The sequence below is a fragment of the Ranitomeya imitator genome, chromosome 2 (assembly GCF_032444005.1).
Source record: "Ranitomeya imitator isolate aRanImi1 chromosome 2, aRanImi1.pri, whole genome shotgun sequence".
Classification (NCBI taxonomy): Eukaryota; Metazoa; Chordata; class Amphibia; order Anura; family Dendrobatidae; genus Ranitomeya; species Ranitomeya imitator.
In genome coordinates this window covers 439944609-439959724 of record NC_091283.1, presented here as the reverse complement: position 1 = coordinate 439959724, position 15116 = coordinate 439944609, and the positions used below count along the sequence as shown (strand labels likewise).

The following is a 15116-nucleotide window of genomic DNA, read 5'->3' as shown; positions in this document are numbered from 1 at the left end:
CTGAATAATCTGTGGACTTATTTTCAATAGATTTGTTTTTTTTTATAATTAATGGTATTTTGGCCACTAGATGGTAGTGGTTTGCAGATTCATATGACTGTCACCTGTATGTCAGTTGGCACACAGGGAGAAAAACCAGTTTGGACCGCCCCCAGCGTCATTTAGAAAACTGAAGTGCGACTGTGAGAGCAGCGACCATCTTGAGCAGGGGAGATCGCTAAGTCATCTGGGTAATTTCGCAATGCATCTCTGGGAACAGAAGCTGCCGGCCGCATCGCGAGGAGCGGGAAAGCTACGGAGGCGACGGAAGATGAGAATAGCATGATTTTTAATTTTTTTAAATTATTTTTAACATACGGTAATATCTTTTTACTATTGATGCTGCATAGCCAGCATCAATAGTAAAAAATTGGTCCGGGATAGGGCGACACACTGCCGCTGACTGGAAGGGAGTAGGGAGGGGGCACTGACTGGAGGAGAGTAGTGAGAGGCCAATTCGCGGCTGGACTAAGCCTGTCGCTGATTGGTTACGGCTGGCCACAACCAATCAGCGATGCGGGATTCCGTGACAGACAAACAGACGGAAGTACCCCTTAGACGATTATATAGATAGATAAGATGACCCTGCTCGTGAGAGCTTACAATCTACTATGAGGTGGGGGAGATACAAAGTCCAGGAGCTTATTTACAATGATGTATTTACAATGATGATCCAGCCATCTTCAGGGGGTGAGGGATAGATGGAAGTAATGATTGGGCTACACACACACAAACATAAAATGACTTTTATTAGGGAACATGATAGGCTGCTCTGAACAACTATGTTTTGAGGGCACGCCTAAAATTATGCAAATTGTGAATGGTCCTAATTTCTTGGAGTATAGTATTCCAGAGGATTGGTGCAGCGCGGAAGAAGTCTTGGAGACTGGAGTGGGAGGTACAGAATAGTGCAGAGGTTAGTCAAAAGTCATTTGCAGAGCGCAGCGGTCGGCTAGGCCGATAGACAGAAATAAGGGAGGAGATGTAAGGGGGTGCTGCACTGTGAAGAGCTTTGTGGGTGAGAACAAGTACTTTGAATTTGATCCTATAATGAATGGGCAGCCAGTGTAATGACTGACGAAGAGCGGCTGCATCTGAATACCGATTAGCCAGGTAGATGACCCTGGCTGCTGCATTAAGGATAGATTGGAGAGGTGTTCTTTAGGTGTAAGCGGCAAGAGCGGGCAAGAGATTGTATATGGGGTGTGAAGGAGAGATCGGAGTCAAACATAACACCCAGACACCCACCTGCTGCTGGAGTGTTATTATGGTGCCACCCACGGAAAGGGAAACGTCCCGTTTAGGGAGGTTAGTAGATGGCGGGGGCAGAAGAAGTTCAGTTTTGGAGAGGTTGAGTTTCAGATAGAGGGCGGACATGATGTTGGAGACTGTGGACAGACAGTCACAGGCGTTCTGTAGTACAGCGGGGGTAAGGGGGGATGACGTGTATAGTTGTGTGTCATCAGCGTAAAGATGAAAGCCAAATTTGCTGATGGTCTGTCCAATTGGGGCCATGTAGAGGGAGAACAGAAGGGGGCCAAGGACTGAGCCCTGAGGTACCCCAACAGTGAGAGGAAGAGGGGACGAAGTGAAAACAATGAACGATACGCTGAAGGAGCGGTAAGAAAGATAGGAAGAGAACCAGGAGAGAGCAGTGTCCTTATTGCCTAGTGACTGGAGCCTAGAGAGTAGGAGAGGGTGGTCAACAGTGTTGAAAGGTCGAGAAGAATGAGCAGAGAGTGGTCACCGTTACACTTTGCTGTCAGAAGGCAATTGGTCACTTTGATGAGTGCAGGTTCTGTCAAATGTAGGGGTTGGAAGCTGGACTGTGAAGGTTCTAGGAGGGAGTGAGTGGAGAGGTAACTGGTAAGGTGGGAGTAGACCAGGCGCTCCAAGAGTTTAGAGATGAAGGGGAGATTGGAGACTGGTCTGTAGTTATTTGTGCAGGATGGATCGAGAGAGAGTTTCTTTAGTAATGTGGTAATGATAGAGTGTTTGAAGGGGTAGAGGAAAATGCCAGAGGACAGGGAGAGATTAAAGATTGTAGTTAGGTGAGTTGTGATGACTGGAGAGCGCGACATGAGGAGGTGTGTGGGAATGGGGTCAGTAGTGCATGTAGTGGACGAGAAGAAGAGAGAAGCCTGGAGTCTTCTTCTTCTGTGATAGGATCAAATGTGGAGAGTGAGCCAGGGGAAATGCAGGGAGGGATGGGAGTCACTGCACTTGGTGGCTGGGAGCGGATTTCCTGATGGATATTTTCTATTTTCTCTATAAAGTGGGAGGCCAGGTCATCAGCACAAATGTCTGTGATAGGGGCTTGTTCTTTTGGCCTGAGGAGGGAGTGAAAGGTGTCAAAAAGTTTCTTGGGGTTGTAGGATAGTGAGGAGATCAGGGTGGTGAAGTAGGTCTGTTTGGTGAGGTGCAGGGCAGAATTATAGGTTATTAGCATAAATTTGAAGTGTTCGAAGTCTTCTGATGTGCGAGTTTTCCTCCATAAGCGTTCAGCACTTCTAGAGCATCACTGGAAAAGCCGAGTTTGCGATGTGAGCCAGGGCTGTTTTACTGTTTTGTGTTTGGAAGTTCTGAGGATGAGGGGCGCTACTTGGTCCAGGGTGCTTCTAAGAGTATCATTGTAGTGATGTACAGTCATATCAGGACAGGAAAAAGAGGAGATTGGAGACAGCGATGAGTGTAAGGAGTCTGAAAGTGTATGAGGGTTAATGGCTTGTAGATTTCTGAATGTGTGGTAGGTAGGAGTGTGCTGGGGTGGGCGAGGAATTGTGAGTGTGAAGGAGAGAATGTTATGGTCAGAGAGGGGAAGCGGTGAGTTATCTAGGTAGGAGATTGAGCAGAGCCAGGTGAAGACTAGGTCAAGGGTGTTACCGTCTTTGTGTGTTTCAGAGGTTGAGAGCTGTGAGAGGCCGAGAGAAGTGGTTAGTGATAGAAGCTGGGATGCAAATGTGGAAGTGGGGCTGTTTATGGGGATGTTGAAGTCTCCCAGGATAAGGGTTGGGAGTTCTGAGGACATAAAATGCGGCAGCCAGGCAGAGAAATGGACCAGGAAGTGGGTTGGTGAGCCTGGGGCTGGTATATGACCGCTACACCGAGGGAGAGGGGATGAAAGAGCCTGATGGTGTGGACCTCAAAAGAAGGGAATGAGAGTGATGGAACTGGGGGGATGACCTGGAAGGCATTGTGGGGACAGGAGTATGCCGACTCCACCACCATGTCTGTTTGTGGGTCTCAGGGAATGGGAGAATTGTAGGCCACCATGAGAAATGGCAGCAGGGGAGACAGTGTCATAATCCTGAATCCAGGTGTCAGTGGGGCCAACAAATTCTGAGAGTTGTTCAGAAAGTAATTGTGCAGAAAACGAAGTTTGTTGCATACAGACCGTGGATTCCAAAGAGCACAATTAAAAGAAAGATATGAAGGGGTGGAAGTAATATTAATAAGATTAGTGTGGCTATGATACGAGGTAGGATAGGGGTTGAGGTTGGGGGATGGTGAACCAGGGTTGGGGGAGATGTCCCCTGAAATCAGTAGGAGTAGGAAGATAAGAAGCAAGTAGGTATTGGAATTGTATAAAGTTTTTTTGTGCAGTGTGTATGGGCAAGATGGGCTGAGGTTTTATAGGAAGGTGAGAAGTGCATGTACATGTGAGAGGGAAGGAGAGAGGGGCTGATGCATATGAGTCGTGATGGAGAGGGGATTGAGCGGTGAACGTGGATGGCAAGGGAACATAGGAGGATAGGAATAAAGCACATGGATAGAAGAGAGAGCAGAGTGTGGGTTACCTGACTCCTGCCCTGACTAACTGCCATGGAATAACTGCCTTTCAATCGATGCTTATCTTCGGGATGTTTTGCTTCGGGGATGCTCACGTGCACCCCCACATGCGTGCACCCCTAAGAATGTTTCTAAATTTATAGTCCAGAATGCAGGGTCAGAAGAGATGGATTATGGGAACTGTTTGGGGATAATTTGGCAGCTGGGGCCAGCACACCAGGTGGTAGTTAGATGATCAGAGACATTGGGGCTGGCAACATCTATATGCTATAACACCTTCCACCAGATAATATCTAGAGTGACCACAGTCATGGATATACATCAGACAGTGAGTAAAATGTACAATGCAACAAATTAATTATACCTTTATTAAGCAGGCACATTAAAATATGTTGCTAGATGGTAAAGTGGCAGATGACAGACAGCAAGCAGAGGTGGGAGGTTGTACCATTAGAGTCTATTGCAGCGAATGCGACAACAAGCAGAAGTGGGAGGTTGTACTATTAGAGTCTATTGCAGCAGATGCGACAGCAAGCAGTGGTGGGAGGTTGTACCTGTGTGAAGAGAGAAGATGGATGTTAATTCCTTGCCATGGAATAACTGCCTTTTGATCAATGCTTATCTTCGGATGCTTTGCTTCGGGGATGCTCGCGTGCACCCCCACATCCATCTTTGTGTCCTGATTGTGTCGTTCGCGGCCCACTCGGCGGTAAGAAACATTAAAAGCCCACTGCAACACCGCAGTAAGTAAACGTGCATGCAACACAATATATTTTGGTGCCAATCGACACAAAGCCGCATCTAAGCCTTTAGATAGTTAGTTAGGTATATTGGCTCTAAGGGTCACATTTTCCTACCAGAATCAATGGATAGCAACCCTAGATTTGTCACTACGTTTTCAAGCTGTTCAGTAACTAAAGGTGCTATGCTACATATAGGTGCTGACATAGCACACAGTGAACTCCAGAAAGGACTGGTGTTTTCCTCTATGTTCTGCTGGAAGAGGAGTCTCTCTGTGGGACATTGTTGATTGTTGAGTGGAGTGGTGATTCGGCTCCGATAGACTTTGTCCATGGCCCCCTCGCTGATGTATATACAGTATATATGTTTGGTTAATTATGTCATATTCTCCATACAGTCGAGCTCTTTTCCTTTAGTTTCTTGAGATTATACAGGGATGGAGGGGAAGATTTGGTGGAGAACTAGAAATAGAAATGTATATATTTTAAGATTGTGAACCACTGTGCTAGACCGCAGGCCAGACTGTACTTTGCACTCAACTAAACCAATTTGCTCTCAGGGTGTAATAAGGTAATGGCAGCCGGTTCAGACGGGCACGCCAACAGGTAAATTCCCATAGAGTAAATAGCAGAAACAGTTCTCTTGGGAGCCAAGCTGTCCAGTACAGTAGAGATAGCCCTCTGGCAAAATGTTTAATGTGTTTTCTTTGTTTATAAGTAAAATAGTCACTGATGGTAGGCTGTATGGAAATTAGTTATTTTCTCGTCTATGACTCCGCTGTATCCTGAATAATACCCTCGGTACATGATTTACACTGCCGCACACAATGCATGGGACATCAAGTTCTTTAAAACAGACAATCTTTTACTAATCAGTCCAAGTTCATCAGGTGGGTACAAGTGGGATAGGGCACAGAAACCCAGAGAGCAGAGGCGCCATCAATGAAATTGGTGGCTACAGCTGTGTCACGGGCACAAGAGGCTCCAATTTTGCTGAGCTGGCCGTTGCCGGAAGAAAGAAGCCAGAGGAACAGTGATGAGTCATACTCCAGTAGATCTTCAGGCCACACGTACATAGTGGTGCAGGGCCTGAATACGGCTACTCAGCTGCCTTGCATTAAGTGATGTGGCCCTGTTCAACAAGAAAAAATGTTGTGCACCTGATAGATGAAAGAGACTTTTCCGCATCTCTGAGAGGGCCGGAAGTCCTAGACGAAATCAGGATTGAGTGTTGTGGGTGACCCAAATGGTCACAAATGCAGGACTGTTGTTTTTGTTTTCCCCTTTCCTCATCCAAGTTTCATTTCCGCATGTTTCCGCATCCCATGCTGGATTACAGGACTGGAGCCCTGAAAGGGTGTATTACCATGGACTGAGTGTGCAGTTGCTTTAAGGACTGTATTGTTTTAACCCTACATCTTACCTACATGTGCCCTGAATGTTACCTTGAACTGTTCCTTGATAAAGCAGCCCACTTGTGTTTGGGGCCTGTAATCCACTAAAAGGAAGGAGGGGGAGAACTTGTGCAGGAGGACCCGAGGAGCGAGCTGGGTCAGGACTGAATGGGCTGCTGACTTGGACAACGGGCCATGTGTTTTAAGAGACTTCCCTTGTTTGGCTAGCCAGAGCAGGGAAGGACTGGTCCATGGGCCCGAATGGTTGTCGTGCGACACTGTATATGTCGGAGTCCCTGGAGCAAGGGGACTGGGGTCAGCCGGACCCAAGTTAAAAGAGACTTGACCTTTCTGTTCCAGGGCTCCCATCTGGTTCATAGGGACAGGGACAACATGGGCCTGTGTGATTTCAAATGCCAGGACTGAATTTCAGCCCCAGTCCGTACCTGGTCTAGGGAGAAGCAAGAGCAAAACAGCTGATGCTAAATTAGCATAGAATAACTTCACTGCAAATCAAATTTCCTGGAAAAATTTACACAAACAGGCGAATCTGAGTTGACCCTGATCCACTCATCTCTACTGATGCAAAGTTCTCCTTTTCAGGTTGAAATTATTTTGTTTCTATAATTGTTAAGCCATTACAGCAAAATATGATTGTAACGAATTAATGCGGAGGCACAGGTGATAAAGTTCACATTCTTTTTTTATTGTTTGAGTGGAACCTCGGGACCTCGGTCTGGGGGGTTCTGAAGGGGGTGTAACTAGTGAGCCCCAGGTATCCGTAGTAAGATCCCTCGAACAGGACCAGAGTAGAATACCTGGCGGACACAGGTGCTACCTCCAGTTAGACCCTGGACACGTGACAGCTGTCCCAGCGGGACAAACAGGTAAGCAAATATAACAGAGATGCTGGAGTAGACCAATGGACACCGGGTATGAGATGTGAAGCTGGCTCTGGTGATGGTAGTCAGATTCTGGGTAGATGGGAGGAAGCAGGCTCTGGCACCTTTAGTGTAGTCCAGGGGTACAGATGGAGGGTGGCGTAACGGGATAGCACTTGAGTATAAAGGTGCAGGAGTCGTCTTAGGATTGACGAACAACTGGACACTGATATTTTGAGGAAACAAAAAGTATAAGCAGAGTGCAAAACGGAATGCTATTACAGCGCAGTCAGAACAGGAACAGAATCAGAAATAGCAAGAGTAGATACTCGTTGCTCTGGCACCCTCCCTATGACAAAGGGGCCAGAAGTAGTAATCAGTACGCTGCCATTGGTTAATTAAGATTTTCAAATAATGTGCGCTGTCCCTTTAAGAGACCGGAGGTACGCACGTGCGTGTCCTAAGTATTCTCCCTGGAGGCCTTCTGGTAGCATGCCAGGAAGTGGGGGAGAGAGAAGCTGCAGCAGGACGCCTAGGAACAGACCGAGAGCGAGGATACAGGCCGGGACCTCACAGAGGTCCAAGGGCTGCCTCGGGAGCAGTGCAAGAACCGGGTGTAACAATGATGCTCATAGGTGGATTATTGGCTTTGTGTTGTGCTAAAATAGCCCAACGCTTCACTGGACTAACATCCACAATCATTTCGTTGCTCCAAACTGGATCAAAGTACATCAACGTTGTTGCTGAGCACAGTTCACTTTTAATAGTATCAAAATGAGGTTTGGCATTCTGGAATTCACTTGAATTCACACTCGTCTTTTGTTAACTCTATGAAAAATGTTGGGTATATCTAGAACAATAGCTGGACATTCAAGAAAGGAGCATACCTCAATGACGTTCTGAGCAAATAAGGATATTTTTATTGCCTATACTTTTTTTGGGATCAGGCTGTACTCTCGTTCCAGAATAAATGTGACCATAAAACTCCCGAACAGTTTTGGTAAGGCTTGGCTAAGGAGAGATGATCGAATCTGCCAAAACTCACATTCACCTGTTTGGGTAGATTATCTGTCTCCTAACACATTCCCTCTACCCATCCTGTCTCTTCATACATTTGCTCATGCCCATCTCTCATCACACATTCTCAGCCCACATGCCCATACTGTCACCTCACACATACCCAGCCCACACTTTCTCCTACACATTCCCAGTCCCCCTGCACATACTTTCTCCTTATACATTCCTAGCCCCACCCCACCACCCATACTATCTCCTAACACATTCCCCTCACCCCATAGTCTCCTCACACACTCACTCCTGCCCATATTTTCTCCTCACACACATTCCCCACCCATCCATCAGTATGGAGACAGTCCTCACACATTCTCAGTCCCCCTCTCATACTGTCTTCTAACACATTCCCATCACCTCACACAATCCCAGCCTTCTCCTGCCCATACTGTCTCCTCACAGATTCCCAGCTCCCCTACTTTATACTGCACATTGCCTGCCCCTTCACCTCTATAGTCTCCTAACACATTCCTCCCTTCCTGTCCTATCTCATCAGACATTCTCCTCTGCCCATACTGTCTCATCTCACAGACTCAACCTGTCCTGACGAGAAACGAGGATGGAACCCAGAGTTGCAGAAAAATGGCGAAACCAAGGTAGCCGAGCTGGCCCGATTATTAAGGGCGAACTCAGCCAAAGGCAAAAAGGACACCCAGTCAACCTGATCAGCAGAAACAAAACATCTCAGATATGTTTCCAAGGTCTGATTGGTTCGTTCGGTCTGGCCATTAGTCTGAGGATGGAAAGCCGAGGAAAAAGACAAGTCAATGCCCATCCTACCACAAAAAGCTCGCCAAAACCACAAAACAAACTGGGAACCTCTGTCAGAAACGATATTCTCTGGAATGCAATGTAAACGAACCACATGCTGGAAGAACAATGGCACCAATTTAGACAAGGGTACCAAATGGACCATCTTAGAAAAGCGATCACAGACCACCCAAATGACTGACATCTTTTGAGAAACGGGAAGATCTGAAATAAAATCCATAGAGATATGTGTCCAAGGCCTCTTCGGGACTGGCAAGGGCAAAAGCAACCCACTGGCACGAGAACAGCAGGGCTTAGCCCGAGCACAAATCCCACAGGACTGCACAAAAGTACGCACATCCCGCGACAGAGATGGCCACCAAAAGGATCTAGCCACTAACTCTCTGGTACCAAAGATTCCAGGATGACCAGCCAAGACCGAACAATGAACCTCAGAGATAACTTTATTCGTCCACCTATCAGGGACAAACAGTTTCTCCGCTGGACAACGATCAGGTTTATTAGCCTGAAATTTTTGCAGCACTCGCCGCAAATCAGGGGAGATGGCAGACACAATTACTCCTTCCTTGAGGATACCCGCCGGCTCAGACAAACCCGGAGAGTCGGGCACAAAACTCCTAGACAGAGCATCCGCCTTCACATTTTTAGAGCCCGGAAGGTACGAAATCACAAAGTCAAAACGGGCAAAAAACAGCGACCAACGAGCCTGTCTAGGATTCAACCGCCTGGCAGACTCGAGATAAATCAAGTTCTTATGATCAGTCAATACCACCACGCGATGCTTAGCTCCTTCAAGCCAATGACGCCACTCCTCGAATGCCCACTTCATGGCCAGCAACTCTCGGTTGCCCACATCATAATTTCGCTCAGCAGGCGAAAACTTCCTGGAAAAGAAGGCGCACGGTTTCATCACTGAGCAATCAGAACCTCTCTGCGACAAAACAGCCCCTGCTCCAATCTCAGAAGCATCAACCTCGACCTGGAACGGAAGCGAAACATCTGGTTGACACAACACAGGGGCAGAAGAAAAACGACGCTTCAACTCTTGAAAAGCTTCCACAGCAGCAGAAGACCAATTGACCACATCAGCACACTTCTTGGTCAAATCGGTCAATGGTTTAGCAATACTAGAAAAATTGCAGATGAAGCGACGATAAAAATTAGCAAAGCCCAGGAACTTTTGCAGACTTTTCAGAGATGTCGGCTGAGTCCAATCATGGATGGCTTGGACCTTAACAGGATCCATCTCGATAGTAGAAGGGGAAAAGATGAACCCCAAAAATGAAACCTTCTGCACACCAAAGAGACACTTTGATCCCTTCACAAACAAAGAATTAGCACGCAGGACCTGAAAAACCGTTCTGACCTGCTTCACATGAGACTCCCAATCATCCGAGAAGATCAAAATGTCATCCAAGTACACAATCAGGAATTTATCCAGGTACTCTCGGAAGATGTCATGCATAAAGGACTGAAACACTGATGGAGCATTGGCAAGTCCGAATGGCATTACTAGATACTCAAAATGACCCTCGGGCGTATTAAATGCAGTTTTCCATTCATCGCCTCGCTTAATTCGCACAAGATTATACGCACCACGAAGATCTATCTTGGTGAACCAACTAGCCCCCTTAATCCGAGCAAACAAATCAGATAACAACGGCAAGGGGTACTGAAATGTAACCGTGATCTTATTTAGAAGGCGGTAATCTATACAAGGTCTCAGCGAACCATCCTTCTTGGCTACAAAAAAGAACCCTGCTCCTAATGGCGACGATGACGGGCGAATATGCCCCTTCTCCAGGGACTCCTTCACATAACTGCGCATAGCGGCGTGCTCAGGCACAGATAAATTAAACAATCGGCCTTTTGGGAACTTACTACCAGGAATCAAATTGATAGCACAATCACAATCCCTATGCGGAGGTAGGGCATCGGACTTGGGCTCGTCAAATACATCCCGGTAATCAGACAAGAACTCTGGAACCTCAGAAGGGGAGGATGACGAAATTGACAGAAATGGAACATCACCATGTACCCCCTGACAACCCCAGCTGGACACCGACATGGATTTCCAATCTAATACTGGATTATGGACTTGTAGCCATGGCAACCCCAACACGACCACATCATGCAGATTATGCAACACCAGAAAGCGAATAACCTCCTGATGTGCAGGAGCCATGCACATGGTCAGCTGGGTCCAGTACTAAGGCTTATTCTTGGCCAAAGGCGTAGCATCAATTCCTCTCAATGGAATAGGACACTGCAAGGGCTCCAAGAAAAACCCACAACGCTTAGCATACTCCAAGTCCATCAAATTCAGGGCAGCGCCTGAATCCACAAATGCCATGACAGAATACGATGACAAAGAGCAGATCAAGGTAACGGACAGAAGAAATTTTGACTGTACTGTACCAATGGTGGCAAACCTAGCGAACCGCTTAGTGCGCTTAGGACAAACAGAGATAGCATGAGTGGAATCACCACAGTAGAAACACAGCCCATTCAGACGTCTGTGTTCTTGCCGTTCAACTCTGGTCAAAGTCCTATCGCACTGCATAGGCTCAGGTTTAAGCTCAGGTAATACCGCCAAATGGTGCACAGATTTACGCTCACGCAAGCGTCGACCAATCTGAATGGCCAAAGACATAGACTCATTCAAACCAGCAGGCATAGGAAATCCCACCATGACATCCATAAGGGCTTCAGAGAGACCCTTTCTGAACATAGCTGCCAGCGCAGATTCATTCCATAGAGTGAGCACGGACCACTTTCTAAATTTCTGACAATACAACTGTATCTCATCCTGACCCTGACAAAGAGCCAGCAAATTTTTTTCTGCCTGATCCACTGAATTAGGCTCATCGTACAGCAATCCGAGCGCCAGGAAAAACGCATCGATATTACTTAATGCAGGATCTCCTGGCGCAAGAGAAAATGCCCAGTCCTGAGGGTCGCCACGCAAAAAAGAAATAATGATCAAAACCTGTTGAACTGGATCACCAGAGGAGCGAGGTTTCAAGGCCAGAAATAGTTTACAATTATTTTTGAAACTCAGAAACTTAGTTCTATCACCAAAAAACAAATCAGGAATAGGAATTCTTGGTTCTAACATAGATTTCTGATCAATAGTGTCTTGAATCTTTTGTACTCTTGCCGAGAGCTGATCCACACATGAAGACAGACTTCTAATGTCCATTGCTACACCTGTGTCCTGAACCACCCAAATGTCTAGGGGAAAAAAAAGGCAACACAGTGCAGAGAAAAAAAAATGGTCTCAGAACTTCTTTTTTCCCTCTATTGAGAATCATTAGTACTTTTGGCTTCCTGTACTGTTATGATTAGGCAATTCACTACCACAGTGAACATAGAGGTCAGAGCACACACAGTGATCTGACAATAATCCAAAAACATAGAACGAGCTCTGAGATGTGGGAACTCTGTTGACCGCAATCTCTAATCCTCTCCAACAACACTAGAGGCAGCCGTGGATTGCGCCTAACGCTACCTATGCAACTCGGTACAGCCTGAGAAACTAGCTAGCCTGAAGATAGAAAAAAAGCCTACCTTGCCTCAGAGAAATACCCCAAAGGAAAAGGCAGCCCCCCACATATAATGACTGTGAGTTAAGATGAAAAGACAAACGTAGAGATGAAATAGATTTAGCAAAGTGAGGCCCGACTTTCTGAACAGAGCGAGGATAGGAAAGGTAACTTTGCGGTCAACACAAAACCCTAAAAACCACGCAAAGGGGGCAAAAAGACCCTCCGTACTGAACTAACGACACGGAGGTACACCCTCTGCGTCCCAGAGCTTCCAGCAAACAAATAGATAAGCTGGACAGAAGAAAAGCAAACAAAATAGCAAAGGAAAACTTAGCTATGCAGAGCAGCAGGCCACAGGAACGATCCAGGAGGAAAACAAGTCCAATACTGGAACATTGACAGGAAGCCAGGATAAAAGCACTAGGTGGAGTTAAGTAGAGCAGCACCTAACGACCTCACCACATCACCTGAGGGAGGAAACTCAGAAGCCGCAGTACCACTTCCCTCCACCAACGGAAGCTCACAGAGAGAATCAGCCGAAGTACCACTTGTGACCACAGGAGGGAGCTCTGCCACAGAATTCACAACAGCCTACTAACAGTGTCTGCCGCTACTTGCTGTTCTCCTGGTTTCCTGTCCTGAAATTCCATTTTCAGGCTCTCGTTAAGTAGTTGTTAATGTTAGACTGCATTTGGCCTACTAGTTGGGTTGGGGCCTACTATCGGTGTCTGCCGCTCCTTGCTGTTCTCCTCCACTGGACAAAGCTGTGCCGCCTGTTTACTACTGTTGCCAATTTTGAACTGCATTTAGACTACTTACTGATTTGGGCCTACTCTCTGTGTCAGCCTCTCATTACAGTTGTCCTCCACTGAACAAAGCAATGCCCCCTGGTTAGTCCTGTTACCAATTTTGAACTGCATTTAGCCCACTTTATTCTTTGGGCCTATATCAGTGTTTCCTCCTCATCCTGCCCATTGCCCAGCCAGTGATAGATGAGTCTGCTGGTACATTGACCCATAACGCAACATTCCCCGTGCACGCTACACAGCAAGATTGTGACCCTGCTGAAAGTCAGGTTCCTCTTCCCGCATACCATACCACCTTACACGGGGACAAAGAGGAAGGTGCAGATGAAAGTGCAGGTTCCTTCATCAGGTGGGGGAGGAATACTCGTTGGAGACGTCACTGGCGCAGGGCCCCTCATAGTACGTAAAAGTGTCGCTGCCGGTGGGAGGCGCCCCCGCCGTGCAAACACACCGCCATACTTTGAGGGGCCCTGTGCCAGTGCCAATGCCAACGAGTGGGCCCCCCCTGCTTGCTCAGGATCACAGCACTTGCAAAGTTTAAATACTTACCTCTCCCTGCTCCACTGCCCTGAGGTGGCCCAGATTACCTGGGCCCACTAAATACTTGAACCAGCCCTATCCCCCACAACTTTAGACAAATGACCCCCAATTTCCAATGCCTTACTATTATTATAAGGTAAATTAAGATTGACAAGCTTCAGTAACAAGAATGGATGTTTTTGCCATTAAAATGGGGGTTTTCCTGGCCTCCACTCACTGCTGACTATGCTCCCCCATTGACTTGCATTGGGTTTCGTGTTTCGGTCGATCCCCGACTTTTCGCGATAATCGGCCGATTCCACTCGACTCGACTGTTGAGATAGTCGGGTTTGCAAAAGAGGAGTGGTCCTGTTAAGAGGTGTAAGAAGCTTGTGGATGATTATGGGAAGCAATTGGTTGTAGTTGTTTAATCCAGAGGGTGTGCAATCTAATATTAAGTTGAGGGTGCCAACAATTTTGTCTGGGCCATTTTTTTGTGTGAAATTATATCTAATTTGCCATTTTTCCTCTGTTTTTATGTTGTTTAAATGCACAAATAGGAAATAAACATGTGTGTAACAAAACGTGTAATTCCATTAATTTTCTGAGATAAATACTTCATCTCCGTCACTGGCTCGTTGGTCTAGGGGTATGATTCTCGCTTTGGGTGCGAGAGGTCCCGGGTTCAAATCCCGGACGAGCCCATGCTTGTGGAAAGCTTTGACGCAGGTCTCTTGCATGCTGTGCTTCCTCCTGCAGGCTGGTCCATCGCATGGATTTTTGTCTTTTTTCGGCCTTACTAACTATGTTACTATTAGTCTAGAAAAAAGATGACTGAGGGGCGATCTAATAACCATGTATAAGTATATAAGGGGACAATACAAATATCTCGCTGAGGATCTGTTTATACCAAGGAAGGTAACGGGCACAAGGGGGCATTCTTTGCGTCTGGAGGAGAGAAGGTTTTTCCACCAACATAGAAGAGGATTCTTTACTGTTAGGGCAGTGAGAATCTGGAATTGCTTGCCTGAGGAGGTGGTGATGGCGAACTCAGTCGAGGGGTTCAAGAGAGGCCTGGATGTCTTCCTGGAGCAGAACAATATTGTATCATACAATTATTAGGTTCTGTAGAAGGACGTAGATCTGGGTATTTATTATGATGGAATATAGGCTGAACTGGATGGACAAATGTCTTTTTTCGGCCTTACTAACTATGTTACTATGTTACTATTTCTGGAGCAATTTCACGAGTGCCAACACTTTTATCCATGACTGTATCAGGATACAATATTTTTTCATGCTTGATGCAGACATTATGATTTCTAAAATAAATGCTTTTTTGGAATCAATGTATGTATTTTCCATGCAAACTATAGAAAATGTCTGTGAAAATAAATGCTCTCAAGGAGAAAAACAAGATAATCTTGCAGTTATGATACTTTTTAACGAAATATATTAAAAAGTATCATAACTACAAGATTATGTTGTTTTTTCAATGTAGAGCATTCATTTTCACATACATTTTCTTTAGCTTGCATGGTAAAGACACAAATTGATT

The 15116-nt window shown here is 46.3% G+C and overlaps 1 non-coding gene across 1 annotated transcript; it reads left to right on the top strand.

The window, feature by feature from the left end:
• The first annotated feature begins 14190 nt into the window (after positions 1-14190).
• Positions 14191-14262, top strand: TRNAP-UGG (transfer RNA proline (anticodon UGG)). Its single transcript has one exon. It is a non-coding gene; the product is annotated as a tRNA-Pro (tRNA).
• Positions 14263-15116: the final 854 nt, after the last annotated feature.